Here is an 18,204-nt window from a genome sequence, read left to right on the forward strand (position 1 = left end):
TCCGTCCCAGTCTCAGGTCTTTTGCAGACTCCATCAGGTTTTCTTCCAGAATGGTCCTGTATTTGGCTCCATCCATCTTCCCATCAATTTTAACCATCTTCCCTGTCCCTGCTGAAGAAAAGCAGGCCCAAACCATGATGCTGCCACCACCATGTTTGACAGTGGGGATGGTGTGTTCAGCTGTGTTGCTTTTACGCCAAACATAACGTTTTGCATTGTTGCCAAAAAGTTCAATTTTGGTTTCATCTGACCAGAGCACCTTCTTCCACATGTTTGGTGTGTCTCCCAGGTGGCTTGTGGCAAACTTTAACCAACACTTTTTATGGATATCTTTAAGAAATGGCTTTCTTCTTGCCACTCTTCCATAAAGGCCAGATTTGTGCAATATACGACTGATTGTTGTCCTATGGACAGAGTCTCCCACCTCAGCTGTAGATCTCTGCAGTTCATCCAGAGTGATCATGGGCCTCTTGGCTGCATCTCTGATCAGTCTTCTCCTTGTATGAGCTGAAAGTTTAGAGGGACGGCCAGGTCTTGGTAGATTTGCAGTGGTCTGATACTCCTTCCATTTCAATATTATCGCTTGCACAGTGCTCCTTGGGATGTTTAAAGCTTGGGAAATCTTTTTGTATCCAAATCCGGCTTTAAACTTCTTCACAACTGTATCTCGGACCTGCCTGGTGTGTTCCTTGTTCTTCATGATGCTCTCTGCGCTTTTAACAGACCTCTGAGACTTATCACAGTGCAGGTGCATTTATACGGAGACTTGATTACACACAGGTGGATTGTATTTATCATCATTAGTCATTTAGGTCAACATTGGATCATTCAGAGATCCTCACTGAACTTCTGGAGAGAGTTTGCTGCACTGAAAGTAAAGGGGCTGAATAATTTTGCACGCCCAATTTTTCAGTTTTTGATTTGTTAAAAAAGTTTGAAATATCCAATAAATGTCGTTCCACTTCATGATTGTGTCCCACTTGTTGTTGATTCTTCACAAAAAAATACAGTTTTATATCTTTATGTTTGAAGCCTGAAATGTGGCAAAAGGTCGCAAAGTTCAAGGGGGCCGAATACTTTCGCAAGGCACTGTATACAATTTAGACCATCAAAGATACAACTCTGAATCCCCCTAATATGACCTCCTAATATCACCACACACAGTTCTTTCACACAAATGGTCAGTGTACACCTTCTCAAGTACATCTCTGCCTTCTGAACAGTGTCTGTCTAATCGTTGTGGTTAGCAGTTCGCAGTAAGGCTCTTTCTCATTAGCTGAATCATAAGTATGTGGTGGTTGACAATCCACAGCAGTCCCATGATCCTCCAGGTCTGATCATAACACATGACCCTAACCGCTGTCCCCTCATGAGGCATCCCCCTCTCCCCAGCTGTCAGCACCTGTTTCACCAGGCCGCCCTCACGCCATGTGTCCCCAGCACTCAGGCAACAAGGCTCTGTTTATGATGCTGGCAGGGTGGGCTGGGCCGGGGTGGAGGCTCTCAGCTGTCTGTCTCATTCCTCTGGTGCTAGGTGACACCAGGCCCAGCCCCTAGGCTCCACCAGGACCATAACTCACCCTGCTGAAGGCCTGCTGTTGGGACCGGCAGCTCAAACCACACAGGACCTCTCCCATCCTAGGTGAACCATCAGAGCCCTACACCACTGTTTAGGACAGGTCACTATGGTATGCCTGCATCTAGTCCAGGAGCTCTTGACTGAGTATCATCTGGTCAGGGTGAAGAGGAGAAATACTGTAATCCGCAATGTTCCCTCTATTTTTTTCGTTACTGAAAAAATGTCAGGTCTGCTGAGCACAAACTTGAACATTGTGAAAATTCTAAGCGTGTTTAATGTGAACACTGAGGCATCGTTATTCACATACCATTATTACAGGGAATCAGGTAAAATATGCTACCCTCTGCCCATTGGCTACACTGCTCCTTTAAGACAAATAAGCAATTTACCTGACTTTTCAAATATGTCTAGAAATGCACACGTTTTGTGCCTTTGTAGGAAGCAATCACTCCCTCATTACTGACTACAAACGATCTATAACTGGGCTAATAACTGACTAACTAGCGAAGGATATGAACACATGTACACGCGTTGCTACATGTAGCTAATATTGCGTTGATTTGATCACAATTCCCACAGTAATCAGAAACGTTAACTAATGGGGAAAACTCTAGAAAGTTTGCTTCCCTGTGTGGGCAGATATTTCTTCTGCATGGCAGTCCTGGGGGAGCTGGTAGCCCGTATGAGCTAATAGACCTCGCTATTGGCTATGCGTTGTGAGCAGGTGTGAAGAGTTCATGAATTCCCCTACAGGTGTGTTGAACCTCACACCAGGTGTGTAGACATCAAAGCCAACTTTACACTCTGGGTCATGTATAGGTTTAGAGCTTTTACTACAAGTTTCTGTTAGTGTGTGGGTCAGTTGAGGGAATCTGGTGCATTCCAGTCTTGTCCTGAGCTCCAGTGCTTCCTTCTCTCACATAGCTGCAAACTGTCCATTAGCAGAGGCACCAGTCAAGCTGACCTCACCACGGGGCACAGTCACCCACCTCAGCCACCCCCAAGGGGAACGCAGCTGCACCCCATTCCTCAGCCCCGCTCTGCGATCTGCTTGCCGCTGGCATCTGCCTGGTCTAGCATGGCAGCACCCCATCTGACAGGGCCCATCTCAACACTATAACTCATGTTGTAGTCTTCACACCACACCTAAACTGTGTGTGTGTGTGTGTGTGTGAGAGAGAGAAGGTGTCTGCAGTGATCCGCTCAGACAGACACTGTGGCTAATAGGCAGGGATCTGCTTGGGTTCTCATCCTCAGTTAAACTCCCTCCCCCCAACACCACAGACACTAGACGAATGGTGCCATGTGCCTCTAGAGTACTGTGGTATTAGTGGGGCAGCCGCTGGAACAGATATCTCTATGGTGTGTCTGAAATGGAGCCCTATTCCCTATATAATGTACAACTTTTGACCAGGGCCCAGGGTCTGGTCAAAAGTAGTGCACTGTCCCTCTTTAAAGGGACACTCCAGCTTCACTGGCATCTAAAGTTCTGCTCCAGAATGCTCCACTGTATCTTCATCTGTAAATGTATTCAGTTTTGGTATTTACAGACAAGACTGAATTAAATGTTCTCATTGTATTCCATCACTAAGTTATGTTTTGTAAAATTAATGTATCTCCATGTTAAACTAATGTAAATAGTATATGGACTGCAGAAAGGTTATACCAGTGTCATGTAGAAGGAATAAACGTATTTATAATAATTGAATGACTGAGCGAATATACAGTATTTCTGCCAAGCTATCACACTTGCCTGCTATTTTGTCACTTCTCTACAGAGTCTGCTGTGCCAATCAGTGCTAGCAGGGAAGGATAGTTGTCTCTTTTTCTCTCACTTCCTTCACTTCTTCTTGGTGATTGTTGTAAATGAAACATGTCTAACACTTGCTGTTCAGTTCCTCAATAGCAGACCAGACCCTTTCCCTCTTTTCCCTAATGGCTTTTTCATGACTTTGTTTTAGTTTATATAGACGATTTTTGATTAATTGCTTTATTTATTTGATAGCAGAACTGTGCCAAGGGAGATACCCTTTCATTAAAGTATGAACCTGTTCCCTAGAATACGTCTGCTGACTCCTTTGTGTGGCTTTGTGCTGTGCGTATATGTGTTGGATGAGGGAGGGAATGTGTGAGAGAGAGAGAGAGATCTAAACCACCACAGGTCTATCTGTGTGTCTTGGAATCTGTTTCTGCTGAACCTCTGTTCCTGTGGTGTTTTTTATGCATACATTTTCTCATTGTAGTGTTTGTGCATTTGGGTTTATTGCGGGTCGTTTTATCCGCTTTGTATGTGTGTGTGTTTTGATGTGCCGTGTATGTGTTTGTTTGATGTGGCTGTATGTGGGAACATGTGGGGATGAGAGAGTCAGAGGGCAGGGGAGGGGGGAGGATCCTTTCCATCCCACCCCATGGAGTCTCGGTGGGCTCCCAGATCTGGCTGCCAACAGCTGTCCTCCGTGCCACCCTCTCTACATGCACACCCTTTGATATGCAGCTTAAGCTCTTATCTCTCATTGGGACGAGCACAGAGTGTCCACGGCAACGTGTCTCTCGGCAACCTGACCTGCCATTCTCTCCCAAATACATGCCATTTAAATCAGCCACGTTTATGTGTCTGGAGAAGTCGGCATCATGATAAACAGTATCTATCCCTCTGACACTGACACATCAAACCATTTCAAAAGCCCCATTTCTTCATTTAATCTTTTAGTACATCAATTGTATTCTCAGCCCACTGCAGGGTCTACATAGATATATGTTAGCCAGGAGTGGGTATAGAAACCACAGCAATATCTAAGATCAGTCTTTCAAAGTCATTCTTTGGATTCTTGGAATCGTTTGATTTTGACATGTCTTTTTGAACTCACTGGTATTATGTTCATTAACTAATGCAGAAATTGGAAATTGCACTGCTATAATTTCTAAGGTGTTTGATTTGCCCTGTACTGTAAGTATCTGCTCTGCTGAATTTCTGTTCTCCTTTTTGCCGTCTAATGTATGTGTCATCTCCTGTTAATCCTCTCAGAGCAAAGCAGAGTGGGGCAGGCAGGTTGGTTTAGCATGATGAGCACAAGAGAGAATAATTAGACTGACCTCAGATCAATATCTGGCTCAGTTGCTTGCTTTGGCTCTTTCTCTGCCTATGTCTCTCTCTCTCTCTCTCTCTCTCTCTCTCTCTCTCTCTCTCTCTCTCTCTCTCTCTCTCTCTCTCTCTCTCTCTCTCTCTCTCTCTCTCTCTCTCTCTCTCTCTCTCTCTCTCTCTCTCTCTCTCTCTCTCTCTCTGTCTGTGTGTGTGTGTGTGTGTGTGTGTGTGAGCATTCAGATGAACCCAGGTCAGAGTGTTATTATAGAGCCCTGGTCATTTATAGATGAGCCCAAACTCCACTGTAATACAGCCATTACTCTGTGATGGCCCCTGAGAGACATGGGGAAAACAAGTTGGAAAGAAGGCAGTTAGGATGGTGCTCTGTTCACTCAGCTGAGGAAGAGCTCCATTCCCATCACACAGTGGATATTTAAAGTTACAATATCAAATCATTACTCATTCATATATACACCTCTGGTTACTCTAAGGGTGCGTTTATACAGGAAGCCCAATTCAAATGTTTTTTTTGACCAATCAGATTAGCTCTGAAAAAGATCTGAGGAGAAAATATCTGATGCAATTTGTCAAAATTCTAATTAGTGGAAAAAAATATTTTATAATACATCTTTGTGAACTCAGTGCAGTTTGCTTAATTTATTGTGCAGTGTGAACACTCCAAAGCAACTCAAACCCCTCAAAAGAGCCCAGAAGCAAACCGAACTGAGACCATCTTGAGAAGTGGTCAGGGTTCCATAGCCGCAGGCAGAACAATTTAAACTGGAGCAGCAGCACGACCAGGTGGACTGGGGACAGCAAGGAGTCATCAGGCCAGGTAGTCCTGAAGCATGGTCCTAGGGCTCAGGTCCTCCAAGAGATAGAGAGAGCATTAGAGAGAGCATACTTAAATTTACACAGGACACCAGATAAGACAGGATAAATACTCCAGATATAACAGACTGAACCTAGCCTACCACCCATAAACTATTGCAGCAGAAATACTGGATGCTGAGACAGGAGGGGTCGGGAGACACTGTGGCTCAGTCCAACGATACCCCCAGACAGAACAAAACAGGCAAGATATAACCACACCCACTTTGCCAAAGCACAGCCCTCACACTGCAACACCGTTTCCCCTCCCATTAACCCCTCACACTAGACTACTGCAACACCTTTCCCCTGCCATAACCCCTCACACTAGACGACTGCAACACCGTTGCCCCTGCCATAACCCCTCACACTAGACTACTGCAACACCGTCTCCCCTGCCATAACCCCTCACACTAGACTACTGCAACACAGTTTCCCCTGCCATAATCCCTCACACTAGACTACTGCAACACCGTTTCCCCTGCCATAACCCCTCACACTAGACTACTGCAACACCGTTTCCCCTGCCATAATCCCTCACACTAGACTACTGCAACACCGTTTCCCCTGCCATAACCCCTCACACTAGACTACTGCAACACCGTTTCCCTTGCCATAAACCCTCACACTACACTACTGCAACAACATTAAACCTGCTATAATCCCTCACACTAGACTACTGCAAAACCTTTTCCCCTGCCATAACCCCTCACACTAGACTACTGCAACACCGTTTCCCCTGAAATAACCCCTCACACTAGACTACTGCAACACCGTTTCCCCTGCCATAACCCCTCATACTAGACAACTGCAACACTGTCTTCCATGCCATAACACCTCACACTAGACTACTGCAACACCGTTTCCCCAGCCATAATCCCTCACACTAGACTACTGCAACACTGTCTTCCCTGCCATAAACCCTCACACTAGACTACTGCAACACTGTCTTCCCTGCCATAACCCCTCACACTAGACTACTGTAATACTGTTTCCCCTGCCATAACCCCTCACACTAGACTACTGTAATACTGTTTCCCCTGCCATAACCACACACTAGACTACTGTAATACTGTTTCCCCTGCCATAACCCCTCACACTAGACTACTGTAATACTGTTTCCCCTCCCATAACCCCTCACACTAGACTACTGTAATACTGTTTCCCCTGCCATAACCACACACTAGACTACTGTAATACTGTTTCCCCTGCCATAACCCCTCACACTAGACTACTGCAAAACCTTTTCCTCTGCCATAACCCCTCACACTAGACTACTGCAAAACCTTTTCCCCTGCCATAACCCCTCACACTAGACTACTGCAAAACCTTTTCCCCTGCCATAACCCCTCACACTAGACTACTGCAAAACCTTTTCCCCTGCCATAACCCCTCACACTAGACTACTGCAAAACCTTTTCCCCTGCCATAACCCCTCACACTAGACTACTGCAACAGCGTTGCTTTTGCCATAACCCCTCACACTAGACTACTGCAACACCGTTTCCCCTGCCATAACCCCTCACACTAGACTACTGCAACACCGTTTCCCCTGCCATAACCCCTCACACTAGACTACTGCAACACCGTTTCCCCTGCCATAACCCCTCACACTAGACTACTGCAACACCGTTTCCCCTGCCATAACCCCTCACACTAGACTACTGCAACACCGTTTCCCCTCCCATAACTCCTCATACTAGACTACTGCAACACCGTTTCCCCTGCCATAACCCCTCACACTAGAATACTGCTACACCGTTTCCCCTGCCATAACCCCTCACACTACTGAACCAACTTTTCCCCTGCCATAACCCCTCATACTAGACTACTGCAACACCGTTTCCCCTGCCATAACCCCTCATACTAGAGTACTGCAACACCGTTTCCCCTGCCATAACCCCTCACACTAGACTACTGCAAAACCTTTTCCCCTGCCATAAACCGTCACACTAGACGAATGCAACACCGTTTCCCCTGCCATAACCCCTCACACTAGACTACTGCAACACCGTTTCCCCTGCCATAACCCCTCACACTAGACTACTGCAACACCGTTTCCCCTGCCATAACCCCTCACACTAGACTACTGCTAAACCGTTTCCCCTGCCATAACCCCTCACACTAGACTACTGCAACACCGTTTCCCCTGCCATAACCCCTCACACTAGACTACTGCAACACCGTTTCCCCTGCCATAACCCCTCACACTAGACTACTGCAACACCGTTTCCCCTGCCATAATCCCTCACACTAGACTACTGCAGCACCGTTTCCCCTGCCATAATCCCTCACACTAGACTACTGCAACACCGTTTCCCCTGCCATAACCCCTCACACTAGACTACTGCAACACCGTTTCCCCTGCCATAACCCCTCACACTAGACTACTGCAACACTGTTTCCCCTGCCATAACCCCTCACACTAGACTACTGCAACACCGTTTCCCCTGCCATAACACCTCACACTAGACTACTGCAACACCGTTTCCCCTGCCATAATCCCTCACACTAGACTACTGCTAAACCTTTTCCCCTCCCATAACCCCTCTCACTAGACTACTGTAATACTGTTTCCCCTGCCATAACCCCTGACACTACTGCAACAACGTTTCCCCTGCCATAACCCCTCACACTAGACTACTGCGACACCGTTTCCCCTGCCATAACCCCTCACACTAGACTACTGCTACACCGTTTCCCCTGCCATAACCCCTCACACTACTGCAACACCGTTTCCCCTGCCATAACCCCTCACACTAGACTACTGCGACACCGTTTCCCCTGCCAATACCCCTCACACTAGATGACTGCAACAACGTTTCCCCTGCCATAACCCCTCATTCTACTGCAACACCGTTTCCCCTGCCATAACACCTCACACTAGACTATTGCAACACCGTTTCCCCTGCCATAATCCCTCACACTAGACTACTGCAAAACCTTTTCCCCTCCCATAACCCCTCTCACTAGACTACTGTAATACTGTTTCCCCTGCCATAACCCCTGACACTACTGCAACAACGTTTCCCCTGCCATAACCCCTCACACTAGACTACTGCGACACCGTTTCCCCTGCCATAACCCCTCACACTAGACTACTGCGACACCGTTTCCCCTGCCATAACCCCACACACTAGACTACTGCTACACCGTTTCCCCTGCCATAACCCCTCACACTACTGCAACACCGTTTCCCCTGCCATAACCCCTCACACTAGACTACTGCGACACCGTTTCCCCTGCCATAATCCCTCACACTAAACTACTGCTAAACCGTTTCCCCTGCCATAACCCCTCACACTAGACGACTGCAACACCGTTTCCCCTGCCATAACCCCTCACACTACTGCAACACCGTTTCCCCTGCCATAACCCCTCACACTAGACTACTGCTAAACCGTTTCCCCTGCCATAACCCCTCACACTAGACTACTGCTAAACCGTTTCCCCTGCCATAACCCCTCACACTAGACTACTGCTAAACCGTTTCCCCTGCCATAACCCCTCACACTAGACTACTGCTAAACCGTTTCCCCTGCAATAACCCCTCACACTACTGCTAAACCGTTTCCCCTCCCATAACCCCTCACACTAGACTACTGCTAAACCGTTTCCCCTGCCATAACCCCTCACACTACTGCAACACCGTTTCCCCTGCCATAACCCCTCACACTAGACTACTGCTAAACCGTTTCCCCTGCCATAACCCCTCACACTAGACTACTGCTAAACCGTTTCCCCTGCCATAACCCCTCACACTAGACTACTGCAACACCGTTTCTCCTGCCATAACCCCTCACACTAGACTACTGCTAAACCGTTTCCCCTCCCATAACCCCTCACACTAGACTACTGCTAAACCGTTTCCCCTGCCATAACCCCTCACACTAGACTACTGCTAAACCGTTTCCCCTGCCATAACCCCTCACACTAGACTACTGCTAAACCGTTTCCCCTGCCATAACCCCGCACACTAGACTACTGCTAAACCGTTTCCCCTGCCATAACCCCTCACACTACTGCTAAACCGTTTCCCCTCCCATAACCCCTCACACTAGACTACTGCTAAACCGTTTCCCCTGGCATAACCCCTCACACTACTGCAACACCGTTTCCCCTGCCATAACCCCTCACACTAGACTACTGCTAAACCGTTTCCCCTGCCATAACCCCTCACACTAGACTACTGCTAAACCATTTCCCCTGCCATAACCCCTCACACTAGACTACTGCAACACCGTTTCTCCTGCCATAACCCCTCACACTAGACCTCTGCAACACCGTTTCCCCTGCCATAACCCCTCACACTAGACTACTGCTAAACTGTTTCCCCTGCCATAACCCCTCACACTAGACTACTGCTAAACCGTTTCCCCTGCCATAACCCCTCACACTAGACTACTGCTAAACCGTTTCCCCTGCCATAACCCCTCACACTAGACTACTGCTAAACCTTTTCCCCTGCCATAACCCCTCACACTACTGCAACACCGTTTCCCCTGCCATAACCCCTCACACTAGACTACTGCAACACCGTTTCCCCTGCCATAACCCCTCACACTAGACTACTGCTACACCGTTTCCCCTGCCATAACCCCTCACACTAGACTACTGCTAAACCGTTTCCCCTGCCATAACCCCTCACACTAGACTACTGCTAAACCGTTTCCGCTCCCATAACCCCTCACACTAGACTACTGCGACACCGTTTCCCCTGCCATAACCCCTCACACTAGACTATTGCAAAACCTTTTCCCCTGCCATAAACCCTCACACTAGACTACTGCAACACTGTTTCCCCTGCCATAACCCCTCAAACTAGACTACTGCTAAACAGTTTCCCCTCCCATAACCCCTCACACTAGACTACTGCGACACCGTTTCCCCTGACATAACCCCTCACACTAGACTACTGCAAAACCTTTTCCCCTGCCATAACCCCTCACACTAGACTACTGCTACACCGTTTCCCCAGCCATAACCCCTCACACTAGACTACTGCGACACCGTTTCCCCTGCCATAACCCCTCACACTAGACTACTGCAAAACCTTTTCCCCTGCCATAAACCCTCACACTAGACTACTGCGACACCGTTTCCCCTGCCATAACCCCTCACACTAGACTACTGCTAAACCGTTTTCCCTCCCATAACCCCTCACACTAGACTACTGCGACACCGTTTCCCCTGCCATAACCCCTCACACTAGACTACTGCAAAACCTTTTCCCCTGCCATAAACCCTCACACTAGACTACTGCTACACCGTTTCCCCTGCCATAACCCCTCACACTAGACTACTGCAACACCGTTTCCCCTGCCATAACCCCTCACACTAGACTACTGCAACACTGTTTCTTTTGCCATAACCCCTCACACTAGACTACTGCAACACCGTTTCCCCTGGCATAACCCCTCACACTAGACTACTGCTACACCGTTTCCCCTGCCATAACCCCTCACACTACTGAAACAATGTTTCCCCTGCCATAACTCCTCTCACTAGACTACTGCTACACCATTTCCACTGCCATAAACCCTCACACTACTGCAACACCATTTCCCCTCCCATAACCCCTCATACTAGACTACTGCAACACCGTTTCCCCTGCCATAACCCCTCACACTAGACTACTGCAACACCGTTTCCCCTGGCCTAACCCCTCACACTAGACTACTGCGACACCGTTTCCCCGTCCATAGCCCCTCTCACTAGACTACTGCAACACAATTTCCCCTCCCATAATCCCTCACACTAGACTACAGCAACATTGTTTTCCCTCCTATAATCCCTCACACTAGACTACAGCAACACCGTTTTCCCTCCTATAATCCCTCACACTAGACTACAGCAACACCGTTTCCCTGCTATAATCCCTCACACTAGACTACTGCAACACTGTTTTCCCTCCTATAATCCCCCACACTAGACTACTGCAACACTGTTTCCCCCCCTAAATCCCTCACACTAGACTACTGCAACACCGTTTTCCCTCCTATAATCCCCCACACTAGACTACTGCAACACTGTTTCCCCCCCTAAATCCCTCACACTAGACTACTGCAACACCGTTTTTCCTCCTATAATTCCCCACACTAGACTACAGCAACACCGTTTTCCCTCCTATAATCCCCCACACTAGACTACTGCAACACTGTTTCCCCCCCTAAATCCCTCACACTAGACTACTGCAACACCGTTTTCCCTCCTATAATCCCTCACACTAGACTACAGTGGTGCCACAAATGAGAGAAGATGATGATGTGCAGGTTTGCAGAAAAAACCTGCGCTGTTTTTGGATATTGATTATCAATTGGTCACAGAAATTCCAAAATATGTGTAGTTTTTAGTACAGATTATTTGTTTGAAATATATGATCTATTAGTCTGAGAGCTTCATAAACTGTTTATTCGATTGTGGGGTTTAAATAGTGTGAGAAGACAACGTGATGAGAATCACAACATAGGATACAAAATAAAATCCAATCTCAATGGGGCACTAGCCTACATTGGGTGTACAATTTTAATTTACAGCATTATACCTCTTAAATGTAAAGTCCCCTGTTTTGGGGACCTGTGTCCTTCTGGTAACGGTTCCGACCAACATTTTCGCTTATAAATCGATCTGTTGACACCATACTGTTGATCGAAATGGCTTACGTTAAGCGGTAGCCCTGATTGTCACAGACACAGGAGTATGTCTCTCTTGCCTGTGTAAAGCAGGATGTAAAATCTGACACCACTTGAAGCTGTGATGTCCCTCCTACCATTTAATTCGGTCTTACGATCGTCTGACAGTCTGTGATGTAGGGTTCAGCCAGGAACCCTACATCACAGCCACTAACAACGCATATGCCTGGAATCCTTACATTGTAGCGCAGCAGGTGAGAGTTGTTCCTTCACTGTGTCACTTTCAGAGATTGATTTATAGCCAGTAATCTAAAATAATGAATAGATTTTAAACAAAAAAACACTTTGTCAGGAAGCCAAGCTTAAGCCCTGTGAGACGTTCACAGTGATGGGGGCAGATGTTTCGATCGAGAAACCTTTAGTAAATATGCACATTTGATGTATTTTACAGTAATAAGGAAGGTGAACTCTTATAGTTAGTCATTGTATAATTTGATTATACTATATTTAGAAAGCATGTAAGTTATGTCAAGCTTTATTCATACAGTTTTGTTGAATAGGAAATACATCATATAACATATTTCATATTTGTATCATATTTGTACTGTGTACTTGAGCTTGTGTCCTCAAATTATTCCACCTCAGCAATTTACACATATTTGCTACCAGAGAAGTCAGATTTGAACCTTTCTTAGATATGCAGCATTAGTATGCTCTCATGATAAATAATTACTTTTGAGGATTACATAGATTACATTTAGTTACATTTAACTTGTTTTTAAACTGCAAGTATTCTTCTGCTATTTATTTTGTTATTATTTTTTGATTATAATTGTCATCTTTCAACTAAATGCAATATGTTAGCTTCCAAAATATAAGTAGGTATGTACGTATATCTAGCTGTCTGATTAACACATTCTGATGGAATGGCTTGTCCTGCACTTTGTAAAAAAACAGAATGCATTGAGTGAATGTTGGAAAAATATCTTAGTTCCTTTCTAAACATAGCAATGTGAATGATATGCAAAGGGGACTCGGACCACAAAATAGGTGAAGTGAACCTGCAAAAGAGTCCTCATTCAAATCCAAGAGCAGTGTGAATACAAAGAAAACCTCTTTTGCTTTTTTTGACCCCAGAGTTCAATTGAAAAAGTACTGAGATCAGTTATTTTAAAGATGACACTATGTGAGAACACCCTTAGATTGTGTGTTGTTGAGCGATAGGAGTGGGAGTCGGGTGAGAGGAGGTGGGGGTGTTGGGGAGAGGGTGGAGATGAACCCTGTCTTGTTGTTGCCAAAATCAGGAGAGCAATGATATTGTGGAAAATGAGAGGCTGCCATATGTGTTCTCTTTGTCTCCAGCAGATAGGCAGTGAGAGCTTTGAAGTGCGGATTGGCCCAGTGGGGTGCTAGCTTCTGTAGAGACGAGATGCTAAACGCTAAGGATGAGAAGGACACGAGGTAGTCTATTACCAATACAGGAGCAAAGAGAAAAAAGCAAATCCAATGATAATGTACATCTGTTCCAGCGTATTTATGGGCTTTGAAATGTTTTTCATGCGGGATAAGTGGGCCCCTATTTCTTACAGCATATCAGAACTTCAAAGCCCAGATTCACAGGATAATGCAAATTATTGGAATACGCCGATGTCTGCCGATTCAAGAGCATGAAAAAAGAGAGAAAAAAGAATGAAAGCTGATTAGTGTGGCAGCCTTTCATGTGTAGAAAAGAAAGGGTAAAAAATAAAGCCACTTCAATAATTATCAAGTTCATTGAATTAAGGAGCTGACAAAGTGCTAAAGTTAAATCCGTCTGCCCCTGATTACAGTCACTGGCACGGAATATCACTTTTCGCTGTCTGTTGACATTTGCAACGGGACTCACTTGTTCAAAATTTTATGAGATGACAATTGGATGGATTAAACAGCCGTCCCTGTAATCACTCGGTGGGTGTGGGGTGTGTATGGGTGTGGGGTGTGTATGGGTGTGGGGTGTGTATGGGTGTGGGGTGTGTACGGGTGTGGGGTGTGTATGTGTGTGGGGTGTGTATGTGTGTGGTGAAGAAGCGGCATCTCCCCCTCATCTCTGATCCTACAGTGTTGATCGTTGGTCATCACTGTTAGCCCTGACCTAGCCTCATCCACCAGACGGCTCGTTAGCAATTAGCCTGGGACAAGGTTAGCCGGGACTTGTTCTCCAGCTCCGAGCGCACGCTTAGCTGTCACTCAGAAAGGGAGGTGAAGTCATTTCTTAATGTCTTTGGACCAAAGGTGCAGTATCTGAACGTTTACAAATCACAATGAGTTTTACACCTTTAAACAATCAGAATACACTTTTCTCTAAATTCATAATATTTTAATGCAAGAGGATGATGGATGTTTAATCAGTATGAAAAGTAAGCGCCCAATCGTCACAGTACTAACTAAATGGTCCAGGTGTTCTCATGCCAGGAGACTCAGTCAGTGAGTCAGTACAGTAATAATAACATTTCCACAGGTTTGCTTGCCGTTGGATTTTCCAGCCACTAAGGATATGTTTGTAATGGAGGAAGCCTGATTGCTAATGAACTCTGCTGTGGTGAATTATTCAGTGTCTGGGTGGATGGAGGATGAAGGGTGCCAGTAGCTTCAGGCCTTTTATATCCAACAGACTGTAATTGCCGCTTTTAGATTGGAAATTACTCTTGATTTGAAAAGGAAAAAAATCAACAGATCTCAGCACACAGATCAAAGCGGGAAATCAATGTAGATGCACTTGTTGTCTGTGTGTTGAGGTGTGGTTGGCTGGTGGGAGGGGTGGAGGGGGCGGCCTAGCCTTCACAACCCCAGCCTCTAGTAATCCAGCCTGCCCTGCCTCCCTGCTCCATCTTCCCAGGAGTGAGGGTCTGCAGTCTACACACATGGTCAACAAACTGGCCTTTTGCCAATTTCCCAGCAGGGTTTTAGATTAAAGATGGCCGCAAGCCAGTCAAGAAGAACGCCTACTTTCTCCTTTTATATCTGTGATTTCTGCACCAGATTTAAAGGCTCCTCCTCTGTCACAAACAGGAAAAACAAAAACACATTTGTCATTTCCACAAGCTTACAGATCCTTTGAAAAAACTGCAAATTACTGCAACATTGGAGTCAATGGAAACAACTGGTTTAGATTGGTCCCAGATGGACGAGTGCGTGCGTTTGTGTCTGTGCACGCCATGTGTATTTCCTGTTACATGGCATCATTACTGGATTCTGGAGCCATATATTATGTACCGCAAGCTGGCATTGCATGTAACTATTTTATGACTGAGTATGATGATTGAAATAGTCTGCTTTGTGACTGTTTGTTTAAGTTTAAATAAAATGAAACGATCAAATTGTGTAGGTTAAGTTGTAGGGGAGACACTAATCTCATTACAGCAGCGTGACGAGGAAAGACCTTCGATTATGGGAGGAACAGACAGAGACACTGTACATAGACACTGACATTTGAAATGTCTCTATTCCTTTGGAACTTTTGTGAGTGTGATGTTTACTGTTTATTTTGATATTTCATTATCCATTTTACTTGCTTTGGCAATGTAAATATATGTTTCCCATGCCAATAAAGCCCGTTGCATTGAATTAACCACCTGCTCTGGTGTCTTGTCTCTAAAGAATGCTAACTTGGGTTTTCTGTGTTTGCTGGATCTGCAAAGAAAGGACTTGCAAAGTAAGGGACTGCAAAGGAAATACTTTCCATGGACAGGAAGAACAGAACAGAGGTTGGACATTAAGAAGAAGAACCCTTCTCAAACTCAAAGACAGTGAGCTAGTTGGAGATGAATAGCAGCCAGCCTGCTCCCTCCAAAAAGTTGCTGCATTGGTTTTAGTAGATCATTGAGGTTCTTTCTTTTTGCAACATCAAAGGCAGTTCTTCCTCTTTGAAGTGGCAGCATGCTGTTAAAGGTACAGCATGAATGGAGAGATGTCAAGCTGCAAGGTGCCTCTGTAGTTTACGTTGAGTGCTGCAGATGAAAGGAGCAAACAGAGTTTGATAATGAATGTCCAACAAGTAGGACCCATCTCAGACAGCACAAGCTCAGCGGGGTCCCCAGCGCTAACCTTGAGCGGCCGTGCCCTCCGCACCCCAAACCTCGGCCAGGCAGGCAGGCACTGGAGAGGAGACCAGACTCTCCTTCTGTTTTCGACTTTGCTGGCGCCCGGAAAAAGCTCCTTCGTCTCTCAGATGTGAGCTTTAATCTTCCTGTCAATTAAGTCCCAATTGACACCCACACTTGCGGCCACACACACATCCTTGCTCTGTTCCCTTTAAAATACGTTTTTATCTTGTTCTTCTTTTAAGTTCCTCGCTCACCGGCCTTGGAGAAAATTGACTAATTGGACATATGAGTCAATAAGAGACAGAAAACCAGTCTCCCATTCTTACCATTATGACAGCAAGCTGTTATCATTTTGATTAACACACACACTTTGGATGTAATATTCCAGATGTCCATGAACTCTCTTTTTTGAGTGAGGAACCTCTACACTGCATTTAATGATTTAATTTGTATCTATGCACCACAAGTTCTCAGTGCAGTGATTTAAAGAACCAATGAATTTCAGCAGTCCATAAAGTTTAATATGATGATGCATACTCTGACCTGACAGTGCACTCGGTTTTATTGTATGTCTGGGGAGAAAGAAAATAAAAGAAAGATGGCCGCTTGACATTTACAGCTACTGATGATGGCTAAGGAATCATGGAACCAATTTACAGACCGGTAGTAATAGGTACCAGTCAGAGATAGCCTACAGTACATTCCTGTCCAAACACTGATAAGGAAATAGAGAATGTCTCTGTGACTGATCCTATCAGGTTCTGGATGGACCTACTCTACCCTTCCAGTCCTATCCTTGTCTGACTGATCTAACACCAAGCACAAAGCAAGAGCGGTCCAGATTTATTTTGAAGGCACATCCACAATCACACATCTTGTATTACAGTATCTTAGTATTGAAAACAACCCCTAGCCTACATTTTCTCTTCCACATTACATGCACACTCGATGCACCTGGCCTAACGTCAAGCTCACCACATGTTTTTGATATCTTAAGAGCAGAAAAATGCATGATGATGAAACGACTGTGCAGAACTACGTTATTCACTGCCATAGGCCTGCAATGGCTGGGCTGGGCTATGTTATTCATAGCCATCAGGTTAAAATGGCTGTGTGGAGTTAAGTTATTTAGTGCTTTGCAGCTGCTTTAGTGCAGCTCAGGGAGCTGAATTGAGTCCATATGGAGCAGGACCTTACTTTAATGTCCAATAAACCACATGCTGATGAACATTTCCGCAATGTCGGGTTTGGCTGGGGCTCTCTGTGGGTATTGTGGAAAAATGAACATTATCTCCCTCTAAAACACCCCTCTTCCTCTCTCTCTTTCTCTTTCACAGGGTGATCTGGAGGACCATAGAAACTTGGAGTCCCATCGCTGTCTTGATTCCCCTTTACTGGTCCATTGCTCAGGTCCAGGGATCTGTACGTAGCTGGATACATAGACAGTGTGGTTGCAGAGCTCACAGGCCTGCACCACATTGTTAGATCAACCAATGACCTAGAGCATAGGAGGTTGGTGGTGGCGGGTGTGCCAAGACATTTGCACCCAAACACTAGTCCCTACTATCGTTTTACACTAAAGAACAAGCATAACAGTGACCGCTAAATCCTAGCTCTTCTGTCATCTGACTCCCTGTTTGTTTGTTCAGAGATTTGTAATTGGCATGAGAGATACAATTAGCTCCTAGATGATGTCAGCAGGACTGTATAGACTCCAGGAGTTAACAAGATATATTACCCTCCATTGCAAACAATTTGGGGATTTTATTCCGCACCCCATAAGCATCAGACACACAATGCAGCCAGACCTTCTGTAACATATCTGTGAAATACATTATTATACGTCTGAGCAAGATTCAAGAAGTTGTCCCGCACTGTTGGAGACCCTTATAGACCCAAGAATCACCTCATCACTGAGGGAGGAAATTAGTAGGAATGGTCTGTAGAGACTTGGCACGC

The sequence above is a fragment of the Oncorhynchus mykiss genome, chromosome 6 (genome assembly GCF_057628025.1).
Source record: "Oncorhynchus mykiss isolate SJ-2025 chromosome 6, ASM5762802v1, whole genome shotgun sequence".
Taxonomy (NCBI): domain Eukaryota; kingdom Metazoa; phylum Chordata; class Actinopteri; order Salmoniformes; family Salmonidae; genus Oncorhynchus; species Oncorhynchus mykiss.